The sequence below is a fragment of the Maniola jurtina genome, chromosome 18 (genome assembly GCF_905333055.1).
Source record: "Maniola jurtina chromosome 18, ilManJurt1.1, whole genome shotgun sequence".
Lineage (NCBI taxonomy): Eukaryota > Metazoa > Arthropoda > Insecta > Lepidoptera > Nymphalidae > Maniola > Maniola jurtina.
In genome coordinates, this window is record NC_060046.1 from 12,504,155 (window position 1) to 12,512,885 (window position 8,731).

At 33.8% G+C, this 8,731-nt stretch overlaps 1 protein-coding gene across 1 annotated transcript in view; it reads left to right on the forward strand.

Annotated features, from left to right (window-relative positions):
• The window catches only part of LOC123874647 (microtubule-associated protein futsch-like), a 196,887-nt gene that overhangs the window by 843 nt on the left and 187,313 nt on the right, over nt 1-8,731 (forward strand). The window lies entirely within an intron of this gene.

Genomic DNA, 8,731 nt, shown 5'->3' on the forward strand with positions numbered 1-8,731 from the left:
GTTAGTTTCGAGAAAGTCGCTTATTATCAGTTTTTTCTCCCCGGCCATTTTGTTGTGATTTCGATATTTGTGCCGTAATAACTAGTTAAATAAGTTTATTGGAAAATTGTTTATGATCTTATTTTTCATGCATTGTATCTGTTTTTTGTAAGTCTTCAGCGTGGTCTGTATTGTTACGTCATCCGTGACGTGCCGTAGTTTTTCTAGACGGCTTGCCTAATTGAGCCAATTGAATTCAATGGGGACCTCTATTTTATGCTTACAAATGTAATACAAACGGATATTATTTAGTTTTTGTTGCAATCAATCTTGTCCGTAGGATACAATTTGAAAAAAATTATAATTTCTGTAGTAATATGTTTTGCTTGAGGAAAATATGGACAGCAATAGCAAAAATATATACCTAGGATATTGTGGGTTGTTAATTTTTTTGCAGAAAAATATATTAATACCTTTATTTAAGTTATAATCATGATAAGTATGTAAATAGCATATTAATTGTTCCTACTACTTTTAAATTTGAATTTGAAAACGTTTGAATAATATTTTATAGAGTCTCTCATAACGTCAAAGTTATTATTAAAAATGCATTTGCTTATATTGTTTTTCTGCAGTAGTATAATTATAAATGCGCCGGCAAAACATCTCTTAAGTAAACGCAAAAAAAAAAACAAAGCACTCAAGTGAAGGAAACCGGAAACCATATGTCAAAATCCCAGCGTCATAATTACGGAAGGTCAGTTGATAAGCCAAACCTGAAATTATGTAATGAGCCATTTTCCCGACCGTCGCTTCCGTTTCGGCATACATATTTCGGGGAAAAGTAAATATGTTCTGAAACGTAAACCACCGACGCCATCTTTTTCCGGAAGCATTAAAATGCCGGCTTTAGCTATAATGTGTTTTATGCCAATGTAGGCAAATACTTACATACTATCACGCAAATCATTTCATACAGGTTCAACTAAAAGTAAAATTATTCTTAGAATATTAAATAATTATAGCCTTGAGTGTTTACAAAACCGATAGTGTCTTACAAGAAAAGTTTAACGTTAAAGATGATTAGAGAAAATAAAATAAAAACCGTTTCGGTACAATGTTGCAAAGTATGGTTCTAATAACAAATAGTTAACCATAATCTTTTCAAGGTTAGCAGTTAGCACGTCCCATCGAGAATGCATCATCATTTACAATGATAGTAGAGTGCAAAGCCGAAAACGTGACTTAGAAAAATATACCTATCTGACATTTACTGTTAATTGCAATTATCAACAAACATAATTATCTAATGCTTTCCATATCTTCAAATATAATGTCAACAAACGTGAATAAGATAGGTAGTGGTTTTTGCAATTTATCAAAGTTAACACATCCACTATCTCAAAGATAGTGAGCATTAAGATTGGTCAATCCAGAAATTCATACCTACAATTTTTACAACTGATTCATACCCATGTGCTAATTTAATCACGTACATACAGTGGCATGTACAGGGGTTTTAGTCATAGCAAGCTTCTGTTCATGAAACAATTATTCCTATTTGCAAAGATACACTTTTGTGCAATAACCTTTAATACATACCCAATACTAAAACAATTATATTTATTCCTGGCTTCTTCCTAGTATGTATAAACAGGATCATAATAATCAATAGTAAAAGTACTATAAGATCAGAAGTTTCTTTTTACAACCAAAATTAAACATTAAGTTAGCATGTAGAAACCGATAAAGGTATCATATCCTTCCGAATTAGTGTTTTTCTATCGCCCGCATTGTAACGTCTCACGAGATTAAATATCACTAATTGTTATTCAATGAATACAACTTAACGTGGGGTTGTAAAATCTCTAAAAAGTATTTAGTATTTTTCCCCTTTTTTCTAGATAGAATCATAATTTCGGAACCATCGCTAGAGTCTTTGGGTATCAATAATAATATTAGAATATCGATATTTGCTAAGCCTACTTGATTAGAATGATTTATAGTTTTAGATTTTCATGTTTCAATTTATAATATTATGTCTTAAAAGGAGCCTGACTTATGAGTTTACAAAATTTTTAAGTATGAGTAAATAAACTAGGTAATTAATTTTTTAACCATAAAATTACTGCAGTTCCAGTGAAGTATGGAGATCCAGTAGCTTTTACTTCAGATTTCAACGTAACGAAAAAGTTACCGTATTTGAAATTGATAAGATCGAAAGTAAAACAAATGACGCTAAAGAATACATCATTGTATACGTTGTTTCGATTCTCTAGATAGAAGTTGTATCAACGTTATAAATAGAAATACATGAACATTTCATGGATCGGCAAACCGATCAAAATCTATAACTCGTGATAGCTGAATACAAGTATATGAAACCTAAAAATTGTAAGAGCAAAAATATCACAAGAATGATATGATACGAAGCGACGGAAAGAAAGACTACGCAGTAGGTATTCATATTACAATAGAAACAATATAACAAGAAAGTCTTAAATAAGCATTACAATCATTATGACCCTAAATATTATCACATCTAAACTTGTAATTCATTAACACTTAAACAATGCTCTTGATATTAGATAAACAATTATATACCCTCAAAAGCCTTACAAAGGATTGGAATAATAAGCAAGCAATACAAGGGCTAAGAAGATGAAGAACATATTATGTTCTTCATCTTCTTAGCCCTTGTATTGCTAATGCTAATTGCTATGAAGAACATATTATATTCTTCATTTTCTTAGCCCTTGTAATAGTGGACATCAAGATATAGAGACGTATCTGCATTGTATCTTTACTTTTCAAGAGATACAAAAAACTAAATAACTTTGTCAATGCAACAATCATACGTCCAATAGTATTTCTTTATTTTCACCTGAAATTATAATAAAGACGCTTTCTCTCGCTAATATTGGGATCGAAAAGCATTCGCATTTTTGTGTAAATAGAATAGAATAGAATATTTTTATTCAAATAAACTTTTACAAGTGATTTTGAATCGTCAAAATAATTTACCACTATTTAAACTCCCCTATATGGTTTGAAACCCACGATATTCTTTTGGAAGCACGCAAAAAATGTCGATGATATAACGGCAAAAATTTTCAAGTACAAGGATGCATGTTTACATACGTTGTTGTCAAACCAGTCGATGACGCGGTCGCCAAAAATAGAGCGTCTTTTATGCATTCGCTTATCGCCCCGTCAGATAATGAAGGCGAGATAAACAGTCTCTTAAAATTGCAGCTGACACAATGTTCCGTGAAAAGTAAGGACGTGTAACGTTAATTTCATTAAAAATAAGTATATAAAGAAGTATTAAAATTATAAAGAAATGCCATCTTTTCCCCGCGAGTCCAAACCACAAACTAAATGACGCCCATGACTTCATTGCGAATTCAGATTTTTAAGAATCCCATGGGAACTCTTTAATTTCCCGGAGTAATAAGTAGCTTATATCACTTTCATCATCATCATCATCATCATCAGCCTGTGGACGTCCACTGTTGGACATAGGCCTTCCTTATTATATCACTTTACGGGTAATTAATTATATCCATGGCTAAAATAACGCCGATCCGTTGCTTCGTTGTAGCGTGATTGAAGGACAAACCTACAAACAAACATACTTTCACATTTTATAATATGGTTTGACCATCAATGATAATAATTATTAAGATGGTTGCTTCTACCAAGAAGAAGTACCTACTTAGAAACAAATGAAGTACCTAGCAAGTTACTCTTTCTTTCATACAAGTAGTATAATTTTTTTTTAATTCAGCAGCGGGCTTGTTTCAATTGTAATTTTTCCTAGCTCCGTTCCTGACCTGACCACAACTCATAAAGTTGACAAAAATATTATGAGCTTCATTTTTTTTTTAAATAATAATAGTTTTACTTTTACAATTCAATAACTACCTATAAATTTGTTTCATTTTTTTATTATTTTTTATTATACAAAGATTTGATACCTAGAACTTTTTGAATACCATTTAAATGAAAAGCTTAAATAAAATGCCAATTGAAAAACATTAAGTTTTTAAATTGGTATTTTCATTTGGTAACTGAACACAAAAATGACTTTCTTTATTTAAAAAAGCCGAATGAGGACCTAAAACTTTTTGAATCGCATTTAAAACAAGTGTAAATTAAAAATTTATAACACCCCCGACGATCCAAAGTGTTTGAGTTTTCCAAAACATAATTTTCAAATAAATAATTATGTATTTTGGCAACGTCCATCTTGACAGCTTGACATTTGTCTATTGACATAATTTTATGAACCTAACGGTTATCTAACCTTCTTTTCACAAGAAAACTAGAAAAGAGCTGATAACTCTTAAACGGCTGAACCAATTTTTTTAGATTATAGCTAAGAACACTCTCGATCAAGCCACCTTTCAAACAAAAAAAACTAAATTAAAATCGGTTCATTCGTTTAGGCGCTACGATGCCACAGACAGATACACAGATACACAGATACACAGACACACAGATACACACGTCAAACTTATAACACCCCTCTTTTTGGGTCGGGGGTTAAAAAGAACTTGAACAAATATTGAATAAGTAAAGCCCAAGGGCCAACACACACAATATGCTTCTTTCTGAAATCCACGATTTGACGGTTTTATTTCGAGGGGTGTTATAAGTTTGACGTGTGTATCTGTATATCTGTCTGTGGCATCGTAGCTCCTAAACTAATGAACCGATTTGAATTTAGTTTTTTTTGTTTGAAAAGTGGCTTGATCGAGAGTGTTCTTAGCTATAATCCAAGAAAATCGGTTCAGCCGTTTGAAGGTTATCAGCTCTTTTCTAGTTACCTACTGTAACCTTCACTTGTCGGGGGTGTTATAAATTTTTAATTTGCACATGTCATTTAAACTTTTGATTGGAAGTTGTGAGTTGTGACTGTGCAATTCAATCCGCACATTCGAAATTCGAATGACATTCGCAAAGTGAGGATTACCAGAGAGCACCGTAGTTTAAAAACTATAGTGTAAGGATGGTAATCACCACTGATTGGCTCTGAACTCAAACCCAACTAGGCGGACAGAAGGCATCAAGCAAGTCACATCTAGCTGTTGGATCGAGGCAGGGTAAGGCCTTAGCGTGTGAAAGTCCCTACAACAGACCTGTGCCCATCAGTAAACGTTTATCGGTTGATAATGACAATGAAAAATGATGATGGAAAACCGGCCATGTGCGAGTCAGACTCGCACACTGAGGGTTCTGTACTCGGGTAATTTTCCGTTATTTTGCTAGATAAATCATAAATTATTATGCATAAAAATAAATAAAAATCGGTTGTAGAATATACAGGTAAAGCCCTTTCATATGATAACCCCATTTGGTACACTTATCTTAATTTGAAAATTAAAATTTAATGATGTAAGCACAAATTTACGGTTTTCGGACTAATTATTCCTTTACTTGTGATAGTAAAAAAAAATCTGTTTTAGAATGTACAGGTATACCTACTGGTTACAGGTTTGCCCTATCGGATTTTTTCAAAGAATTTCCGCTTTTCGGATTTATTCCTTTACTTGTGCTATAAGACCTACCTACCTGCCAAATTTCATGATTCTAGGTCAAAGGTATTGGTAACCTTATAGATTTTCTTGACAGACACGACGGACGGACGGACAGACAGACAGACAACAAAGTGATCCTATAAGGGTTCCGTTTTTCCTTTTTGAGGTACGGAACCCTAAATAAAAAGCAGCGTGTCTGTGATAGCCCTTATAAAAGAAAAGAACATCTTAATTCAAGTATCGAGTACACAAAAGCTCGTCGTTTCGAGACGGTTTTATCTTTCAGTCTCGTTTTAATTCTTAATGTTTACAGTTTACTTTGATTCTCAACAATAGGCTGAATACAGTTCGCTTGAGTGAGTTTGGATTTAAAATATTGGATTTCAGTTAAGCTTTGTTTTTTAAAATATAATGGGGATAAATTTTTTCAGTAAAATTTAACTTTTTTTTAAGAAGTTAAGCCATCTTATAATGTTCCCCACAGAATATCTTCGCCTTTTCTCTTCAACTTAAATACTTATGGTACCTACAGCTCCAGTGTCAGGGTTCTCCACCAGTGGGTGCAAGTGGAATTCGTATTTACCCGTACACCCACTGCGTTAGGGTAAGAATTAAATGTAAAAATATGTCGATACATCGTATCGATAAATCTAGAGCCTCGATAGCTCAACGGTTGAGGAGCGGACTGAATTCCGAAAGGTCGGCGGTTCAAATTCCACCCGTTGCACTATTGTCGTACCCACTCCTGGCACAAGCTTTACGCTTAATTGGAGGGGAAAGGGGAGTATTAGTCATGATTAGCATGGCTAGTATTCTTTATAAATATATATATATATATATATATATATATGTATATATACATATGTGTTGGGGTGTACGATAGTTCGGCATCCGACAAATCGAGTGGCCACACTATTAGGGAATTACTAGATAGGTACTTTAGAATTACTACGTAGAATTACCAGAATTACTATGCTCTACTTAGTGCTTATGGAATACGGTGAATTTTTTGTGTTTGGCGAATTTTCACATTAACAGGGCCATCTCCGTCACTTACTCCATACAATCGTAGTTCCAATTTCATTTGAATATTAACCAACCAATGTCCATGAAATTTTGCAGACATATTCTAGAAACTAATATCTGTGTCTGTGGTGTTTTAGGTTTTTCTCAAAATATGTAGGTTTAGAATTACAGGGGCTCAAAGATTTGTATGCGAATTTTTAAGACCGCGTAACTTTGAAACCGAATATTTTAACAGAAATCTGGAAAACCACATACATGGAGGTATTGTATGGAGCGAGTGACGGAGAGACCCCTCTTAACTATGGGAAAATAGCGGGCTGTCACCGGGTCCAAATCATTTCATTTCAATAAATTCCTGAAAGGCCGGCAATGCATTGGCGGTTCCGCTGGTACTGCAAATGTTCATCGGCGTCGGTCATCACACTAATATTATAAAAGCGAAAGTTTGTATGTGTGTGTGTGTGTGTGTGTGTGTGTATGTTTGTTACTCCTTCACGCAAAAACCACTGGACGGATTTGGCTGAAATTCGGAATGGAGATAGATAGTATCCTGGATTAGCACATAGGCTACTTTTTATCCCGGAAAATCAAAGAGTTCCCACGGGATTTTGTAAACCTAAATCCACGCGGGCGAAGAAGCGGGCATCGGCTAGTCGCATAATAAAGATGTTGGAAACAGTTCCGCTATACCTAGACTAGGCTAGTCTCATTCCCCGGAAGCAGCGTGATCAGCTCTGCTTCCGGGAGGGATGCGTAAAAGCATTTCCCAGCGATAAAAAAAAAAAGGCTAGTCTCATTCAAGTGGATGGAGCCAATGAGCCGTGCTGGTGTTTTCATTGCTAACTACTCTTGCGCATGCCACGTGCTCGGCCTCTTGTTTTTTTTTTACAGAGATTTGATTAAAATGATCTAGTTTTATTTTCACAGTTTTTTTGTTCACAGTTTCTCATTTAACTTCACCTTTAATATAATGTATCATACTTTTATTATTTATACTATGCTAAAGCATTATTTTTGATTATTTGCTAATGAAATAGAGTTTTAATATTAAAAAAAAAAAAAAAAACGCTGACACCTTAAAACCACAGCTGTCATCGTTTTTGAATATAATAATAATTATATATTAGTTTTTTTTATAAAAGCTTGGAAAATACTTGAATGATTTTCAGAAAAATAAAACAATAGGTAAATGGGTAAATCAAACAAAGTTTCATCGATTTATTTCAATGTTTATTCATTTAATTAAAGTTCCACAGTTCCTACCAAATAAATTGGAATGGAATTGGAATTACTTTGATGGTTGATACGAGTATCGGCAATTATTCCAGTTTTATTGGCTCTCATTTCAAGTTTACTTTTGTGCTGAATTGAAAAAGTTTTCATATCGGCGATGATCAGAAAAAGATTTTGAAATTAAATTTTATTATCCCTTGATATTACGTAATAGAAACCTAAAGCTTTACTTAGCTACTTTACTTTTTTAATTTGAAACTCTAAGAACCTTAAAAATCTAAATATATGAAAGGAAAATCTAGAATCTAGATATATGAAAAATGTCTGACTGATCTATCAACGCACAGCCATAGTTCACGACAGTCAGGGAATTTCTAACAACACGTAGATAGCCTAATATTTTTAGGATTCCATACCTCAAAAGGAAAAACGGAACCCTTAAATAGGATCACTTTGTTGTCTGTCTGTCTGTCTGACCGTCCGTCCGTCGTGTTTGGCAAGAAAACCTATAGGGTACTTCCCGTTGACCTAGAATCATAAAATTTGGCAGGTAGGTAGATCTTATAGCACAAGTAAAGGGATAAATCCGAAAACAGTGAATTTGTGTCTACATCGCTTAAAAAAAAAAAAAAAATGTGTTTAAATTTTCAAAGTAAGATAGCTATACCAAGTGGGGTATCATATGGAAGGGCTTTATCTGAACATTATAAAACAGATTTTTATTTATTTTCATACATAATGGTTTTTGATTTATCGTGCAACATGTTGAAAAAAAAAACCTGAGTACGGAACCCTCGGTACGCGAGTCCAACTCGCACTTGGCCGGTTTTTATGACATTTCGTCGATTCAGGATCAAACCGAGAGTTTCCTCACTCTAGTTTACTCTGGCACAGCTCAAATATTATTAGAGTGATCGGGCTGAAAGGCGCAGAGAGATACTTATTAAGAC